Genomic DNA, 7,500 nt, shown 5'->3' with positions numbered 1-7,500 from the left:
TTTAAAATTATTATTATTTTATTTATTTTTTTTTATCTTATTTTATTTTTTCAATTTTTCGGGATGCACCGGGTAGAAGTTCAAACTTCAACCGCCGCGGGGGTCCCTGGCCAGAGCTCTGGTTCTCCGAGTCGGGCAGGAGGTGGTCCAGGCGGGTGCCCCCTGGTCCCCCCGACGTGTTAGGGGGCGAGCGGTGGGTCTCCCCCAAGCCCAAAGCCCCGGTTCCCAGAGTCGGGTAAACTGCGGGAGTAACTTTGACTCTCTTAAGGTAGGCAGGAACCGGTGTGAGTGGTGTGGAAAGCCGAGTTGGGGCTCCATGCTCTGGGCACAGGGGGATCTCCTAGTGGTCCACCCCAGGCCCAGAGTGTGGAGCCCCAACTCGGCTTATTTTTTAAAAATTATTATTATTATTATTATTATTATTATTTTAATCTTATTTTATTTTATTTTTTTCAATTTTTCGGGATGCACCGGGTAGAAGTTCAAACTTCAACCGCCGTGGGGGTCCCTGGCCAGCGTTCTGGTTCTCCGAAGTGGGGCTGAGGGGGTCCAGGCGGGTGCCCCCTGGTCCCCCCCGACGTGTTAGGGGGCGAGCGGTGGGTCTCCCCCAAGCCCAAAGCCCCGGTTCCCAGAGTCGGGTAAACTGCGCGACTAACAATGACTCTCTTAAGGTAGTCAGAAACCGGTGTGAGTGGTGTGGAAAGCCGATTCGGGGCTCCACGCTCTGGGCACAGGGGGATCTCCTAGTGGTGCCCCCCAGGCCCAGAGTGTGGAGCCCCAACTCGGCTTATTTTTATTTTTATTATTATTTTTTTTTTTTATTTAATTATTATTTTGGGATTATTAGACTGGGTAGAAGTTGCAACTTCAAACGGGCATATCTCCGGAACCAAGCCGAGTTGGGGCCCCATACACCCGGCGTGGGGGGCCCTCCTAGAGGCCCCCAATACCCCCGAGTGTGGAGCCCCAACTCGGCTTACTTTTCGAGTTACAGCCGGTCAAAGTTGAAACTTTAAAGGGCCATATCTCCGGAACCAAGCCGAGTTGGGGCCCCATACACCCGGCGTGGGGGGCCCTCCTAGAGGCCCCCAATACCCCCGAGTGTGGAGCCCCAACTCGGCTTACTTTTCGAGTTACAGCCGGTCAAAGTTGAAACTTTAAAGGGCCATATCTCCGGAACCAAGCCGAGTTGGGGCCCCATACACCCGGCGTGGGGGGCCCTCCTAGAGGCCCCCAATACCCCCGAGTGTGGAGCCCCAACTCGGCTTACTTTTCGAGTTACAGCCGGTCAAAGTTGAAACTTTAAAGGGCCATATCTCCGGAACCAAGCCGAGTTGGGGCCCCATACACCCGGCGTGGGGGGCCCTCCTAGAGGCCCCCAATACCCCCGAGTGTGGAGCCCCAACTCGGCTTACTTTTCGAGTTACACCCGGTCAAAGTTGAAACTTTAAAGGGCCATATCTCCGGAACCAAGCCGAGTTGGGGCCCCATACACCCGGCGTGGGGGGCCCTCCTAGAGGCCCCCAATACCCCCGAGTGTGGAGCCCCAACTCGGCTTACTTTTCGAGTTACACCCGGTCAAAGCTGGACAGGAAGTGGCCGTATCTCGGGACCGGAAGGTCCCCGTGGCTCGGGACGGCGGGAGGAGCAAGGTCCCCGAGAGCGGGCCCCGCACCCGCCGCCGCGAGCCGCTGGGACCTCCCGGTCCCGAGATGGGCCCCGTTACGCGCGGGCGACTTTCGGAGAAAACGGCCCGTATCTCGGAGAGGGGAGGTCCCAGCGGCTCGCCCTTTCGGGTGTCGGGGGCTCCCCACGGGCCCTCTCGGACCCCGCCTCCCCCGGGCCCCTGGGACCTTTCCTTCCCAGGCGCCCCCCCGACACGTCGGGCCCCTTTTCTCCGGGACCCGGGGGCCCCGGAGCTCGGGGGCGGGCTCTTTGCGAGGGGCCCGCCGGGACGCCACACTTGACCCGAGTCCGGTGTCTCTGGGCCCCCGGGTCCCCGAGCTACGTGCGTTCGAATTCGGGGCCCTTTTCCGGGCCCGAAAATCCCTCAAAGTCCGAAAACGTGCAGCGGGCGGGGACTTCCGGGGCCCCGGAGGCTCTGACGGCACACCCAGGGAGGTGCACCGTCCTCGGGCACGGCCAGGTGGCCCCCCCCCCGGGGTCCTGGAAGTCCCCCCGCCCCCCGGAGACACCCACACCCACCCACCGGACGGGAAGATTCCGTTTTTCGCCGATATCTCGAAGACGGCCGGGCGAAAAAATTTCAAACTCGGGTCTTCCGTAGGCCTCGAGGGGCCCTATCCAAAGAGGCCACCCGCGTCCCCGGGGGCCTCGGGGTCAGGGAGTTAGGCCCGGTCAAAGGCGCGGCGTTTTTTGGCTTATATCTCGCGAACCCCTGGGCCAATCTTCCCCAAACTCGAATCGACCGTAGTGCCGGACGGGGCCTTTCGAAAGAGCCCACCCACGAGGTCCAACTCGCCCGGGTCCCCGAGTTATAGCCGTTCAAAGTCGGGGGTCCCGGCGAACGGCGATCCGGTAGGGGGCGTCCCCGGGGCCCGCCGCCGCCCTGGTTCGAGCGAGGGCCCCCGTGGGACCTCGCCACCCAAATTTGAGCTCTCTGGGCCTTCGCGTCGCGGAGATACGGGCGATTTTCTCCCGGGATCGTGACGTCATCGGCGGGCGCCATTTCAGAGCGCGGCCGAGGGTTTTCGGCCGATATCTCCGCGAATACTCGACCAAAAACGACGAAACGCATATGGACGCGTTCAGCTCGGCGAGACGGTTCGAATGAGCCCGGCCTCGGCCGGGCACGTCGAGTTTTCGGCGAGATATTTGCGTTTTTCCGCTTCCGGGGCGCTTTGGGGGCCCGTATCTCGGGCCCCCGGGGGCCCACGGGGCTGGGGGCGGTCTCATTCGAAAGGTCTCGTCCCGTTCTCCAGCCCATAAAAATTTGGCGTCGATCGGAGCCGCCTTCGGCGAGCTACGGTCGTTTGAAGCCCCGTGCAGTGGGGTTACCGTCCTTCAAACAGCCGCCGCTCGCAGGGGGAGTCCCGGGGAGGCATGGTTGCCTGTATGACTTGGGCTTAGAGCACCCAGCCCCGCGCTCCTGGAGGAACCTCCGGTGCACAGGGTCTGCTGCAACCAGCCACGTGGGTTTTGAGGGGTAGGGGAGCGTGCGCTCTCCTCCCCGGGCGGGCGGCCGGGCCCTGGGGGCTCGCGCCTCCACGGAGGGACCTCGCTCCCGGGGCTTCGTCCCCGGGGCTCGGGGACTCCGTGGCGGCTCGGCCCCCGGGGTTCGACCCCGCTCGCTCGCTCCAAAACCCAAGTCCAAAACGTGGGGTTGCACGGGAGCTCCGGGCGCGACGGGTCTCCACGCACGGCCCCGGGGAGGGAGCTCCGACCCGGGCCGGAGGCAGATTCGCCCCCTGCCCCCCGGCTGTCCGCCCGGAGCCGAGACGGTCCTAAAACGGGCCTTGGGGGTGATGTAGAAGGGTAACGCTCACCCAACCAGGACTCACACAAACCGATCTGCATCCCAGGCAGGGTGCGGGTCTCCTGGGCACGAATAAAGCCCGATGCCCCGTGGGTGATGTTGGCCCTGGCCACTCAAGGCACTCACCCAAGCCAGAGAGGGTGCACTCTGGCTGGGGAAGCAGATTCAATCTCTGCTGTGGTGGAGCTCTGGAAAAACGCGAAACCTCCAGGAAAAGACGGCCCGATTTCTCTGAAAAGTGCATCCCAGGCAGGGTGCGGGTCTCCTGGGCACGAATAAAGCCCGATGCCCCGTGGGTGATTTTGGCCCTGGCCACTCAAGGCACTCACCCAAGCCAGAGAGGGTGCACTCTGGCTGGGGAAGCAGATTCAATCTCTGCTGTGGTGGAGCTCTGGAAAAACGCGAAACCTCCAGGAAAAGACGGCCCGATTTCTCTGAAAAGTGCATCCCAGGCAGGGTGCGGGTCTCATGGGCACGAATAAAGCCCGATGCCCGTGGGTGATGTTGGCCCTGGCCACTCAAGGCACTCACCCAAGCCAGAGAGGGTGCACTCTGGCTGGGGAAGCAGATTCAATCTCTGCTGTGGTGGAGCTCTGGAAAAACGCGAAACCTCCAGGAAAAGACGGCCCGATTTCTCTGAAAAGTGCATCCCAGGCAGGGTGCGGGTCTCCTGGGCACGAATAAAGCCCGATGCCCCGTGGGTGATGTTGGCCCTGGCCACTCAAGGCACTCACCCAAGCCAGAGAGGGTGCACTCTGGCTGGGGAAGCAGATTCAATCTCTGCTGTGGTGGAGCTCTGGAAAAACGCGAAACCTCCAGGAAAAGACGGCCCGGTTTCTCTGAAAAGTGCATCCCAGGCAGGGTGCGGGTCTCATGGGCACGAATAAAGCCCGATGCCCGTGGGTGATGTTGGCCCTGGCCACTCAAGGCACCACTCACCCAAGCCAGAGAGGGTGCACTCTGGCTGGGGAAGCAGATTCAATCTCTGCTGTGGTGGAGCTCTGAAAAACACGAAAACCTCCAGGGAAAAGACGGCCCGGTTTCTCTGAAAAGTGCATCCCAGGCAGGGTGCGGGTCTCCTGGGCAAGAACGAAGCCCAATGCCCACCTTGAAACGGAGCCTGGGCTCGACTCTGAAGCCCAGATCTCGAAAAACGACAAAGTACAAAAAGGTGCGGTGGCTCCAAACCTCCATGCCCTCAGACCTCCCTGGCCAGCCCAGGGAGGGTGGCCCGTCCTGGGCCAGACTCAGATTTCCCCCGCCACCCCTGGAGCTCCGCCTGGAGCGAAGACGGTCCTAAAACGGACCATGGGGCTCTTGTAGAGGATGAGGGAGGGAGAGAGGGGCCTTCAGAGAGCCCCTTGGCCGGCTTGACTCTGGAGTCGAATTTGGAAAAATAGACAAAGTCCATAAACGTGCTGTTGGTTCGGACCTCCAGGGCACTCAAGGCACTCACCCAAGCCAGAGAGGGTGCACTCTGGCTGGGGAAGAGGATTCAATCTCTGCTGTGGTGGAGCTCTGAAAAACACGAGAACCTCCAGGAAAAGGCGGCCCGGTTTCTCTGAAAAGTGCATCCCAGGCAGGGTGCGGGTCTCCTGGGCAAGAACGAAGCCCAATGCCCACCTTGAAACGGAGCCTGGGCTCGACTCTGAAGCCCAGATCTCGAAAAACGACAAAGTACAAAAAATGTGCGGTGGCTCCAAACCTCCATGCCCTCAGACCTCCCTGGCCAGCCCAGGGAGGGTGGCCCGTCCTGGGCCAGATTCAGATTCGCCCGCCACCCCTGGAGCTCCGCCTGGAGCGAAGACGGTCCTAAAACGGGCCTTCGGGGATGTATGAGAGAGGGGAAGCGTGGTGGTGGCAAACACAGAGGACCCCCTACCAGCGATCAGACCGTCGTGAGTCCCACTCAGAGTCACTCTGGGTGGGCATGTAAAAATCCAGATTACGCCGCGCTGGAGCTCTGGAAGTTACGAGACCTCCAGGAAAAGACAGGCTGGTTTTCTGAAAAGTGCACCCCAGGCAGGGTGCATCTTTTCCTGGGCACGAGCCCAGCGCACATGGTGTGGTGGTCCGGCTCTGGTGCCAAAGTTTGGGGGAAAAAATAGACAGAGTCCAATAACGTGGTGTGGTTCCAAAGCTCCATGCCCTCAGACCTCCCTGGCCAGCCCAGGGAGGGTGGCCCGTCCTGGGCCAGATTCAGATTCGCCCGCCACCCCTGGAGCTCCGCCTGGAGCGAAGACGGTCCTGAAAACGGGCCTTCGGGGATGTATGAGAGAGGGGGAAGCGTGGTGGTGGCAAACACAGAGGACCCCTACCAGCGATCAGACCGTCGTGAGTCCCACTCAGACTCACTCTGGGTGGGCATATAAAATCCAGACTACGCCCCGTCGGAGCTCTGGAAGTACGAGACCTCCAGGAAAAGACAGGCTGGTTTTCTGAAAAGTGCACCCCAGGCAGGGTGCATCTTTCCTGGGCACGAGCCCGGCGCACGTGGCGGGGTCCGGCTCTGGTGCCAAAAAAATTGAGAAAAATCGACTAAGTCCAATGGCGTGACGTGGGTTCAAAGCCCCATGGTCTCAGACCTCCCTGGCCAGCCCAGGGAGGGTGGCCCGTCCTGGGCCAGAGTCAGATTCGCCCGACACCCCCTGGAGCTCGACCTGGAGGGAAGACGGTCCTAAAACGGGCCTTCGGGGCTGTATGGAAGAGGGCAAGTGTGGTGGTGCAAAACACAGAGCACCCCCTACCATTGATCAGACCGTCGTGAGTCCCACTCAGACTCGCTCTGGGTGGGCATATAAAATCCAGACTACGCCCCCCCGTCGGAGCTCTGGAAGTACGAGACCTCCAGGAAAAGACAGGCCGGTTTTATGTAAAGTGCACCCCAGGCAGGGTGCGTCTTTCCTGGGCACGAGCCCGGCGCGCGTGGCGGGGTCCGGCTCTGGTGCCAAAAAATTTGAGTAAAATCGACTAAGTCCAATGACGTGGTGTGGTTCTAAAGCTCCATGGTCTCAGACCTCCCTGGCCAGCCCAGGGAGGGTGGCCCCGTCCTGGGCCAGAGTCAGATTCGCCCGACACCCCCTGGAGCTCGACCTGGAGGGAAGACGGTCCTAAAACGGGCCTTCGGGGCTGTATGGAAGAGGGCAAGTGTGGTGGTGCAAAACACAGAGCACCCCCTACCATTGATCAGACCGTCGTGAGTCCCACTCAGACTCGCTCTGGGTGGGCATATAAAATCCAGACTGCGCCCCCGTCGGAGCTCTGGAAGTACGAGACCTCCAGGAAAAGACGGGCTGGTTTTATGGAAAAAGTGCACCCCAGGCATATGCTTGTCGAACGGTCGGTCTGGGTAAACGGCGAGTGTCCGTGCTGTTGCGTGCGAACGAGATTCCCAATGCTAACGAACCTCCCCCGGCTGGCGACCGGGGAGAGCGCCTCGTTTTCGGGCACGAGCGAATGCGTCTGCCTGGCGGAGCCCCCGTCGGTGCCGAGGTGGTCCTGAGACGGGCCTTCGGGGTTTTGTCGAGGAAGGGGACAAGCGCCCCAATCGGACAAGGCGACGGGCTAAAAAATGGTGCTCGGTATCGGTTTCTGACATCCAGGCGGGGATGCGTCATCTGGGGTCGGCAGGCAGGCAGGCAGGCGGTCACCAGGGCGCTCTGGAGGAAAAGGCCCCCCCTCCGGAAAAAAAGGACAGAGTCCGTAAACGTGAAGTCGAAAGAGTTCCCCAGGGCCGGCCCGTCTCCATGGCCGGTGACCTGGGTGGGTGCCTCGGACCCGGGGCGAGACGGTATCGGTGGGCGTGAACGGAGCACCCGTCGGTGCCGAGACGGTCCTAAAACGGGCCTTCGGGGTTTTGTCGAGGAAGGGGACGAGAGCCCCGCTCGGACAAGGTGACGGACCAAAAAAAAAAGCGTTGCTCGGTATCGGTTTCCGACATCCTGGGGAGGATGCGTCGTCTGGGGTCGGCAGGCAGGCGGTAACCAGGGCGCTCTGGAGGAAAA

This window comes from Pimephales promelas, chromosome 2, assembly GCF_988280905.1.
Source record: "Pimephales promelas chromosome 2, fPimPro1.hap1.1, whole genome shotgun sequence".
Classification (NCBI taxonomy): domain Eukaryota; kingdom Metazoa; phylum Chordata; class Actinopteri; order Cypriniformes; family Leuciscidae; genus Pimephales; species Pimephales promelas.
This window is presented reverse-complemented; position numbering follows the sequence as displayed.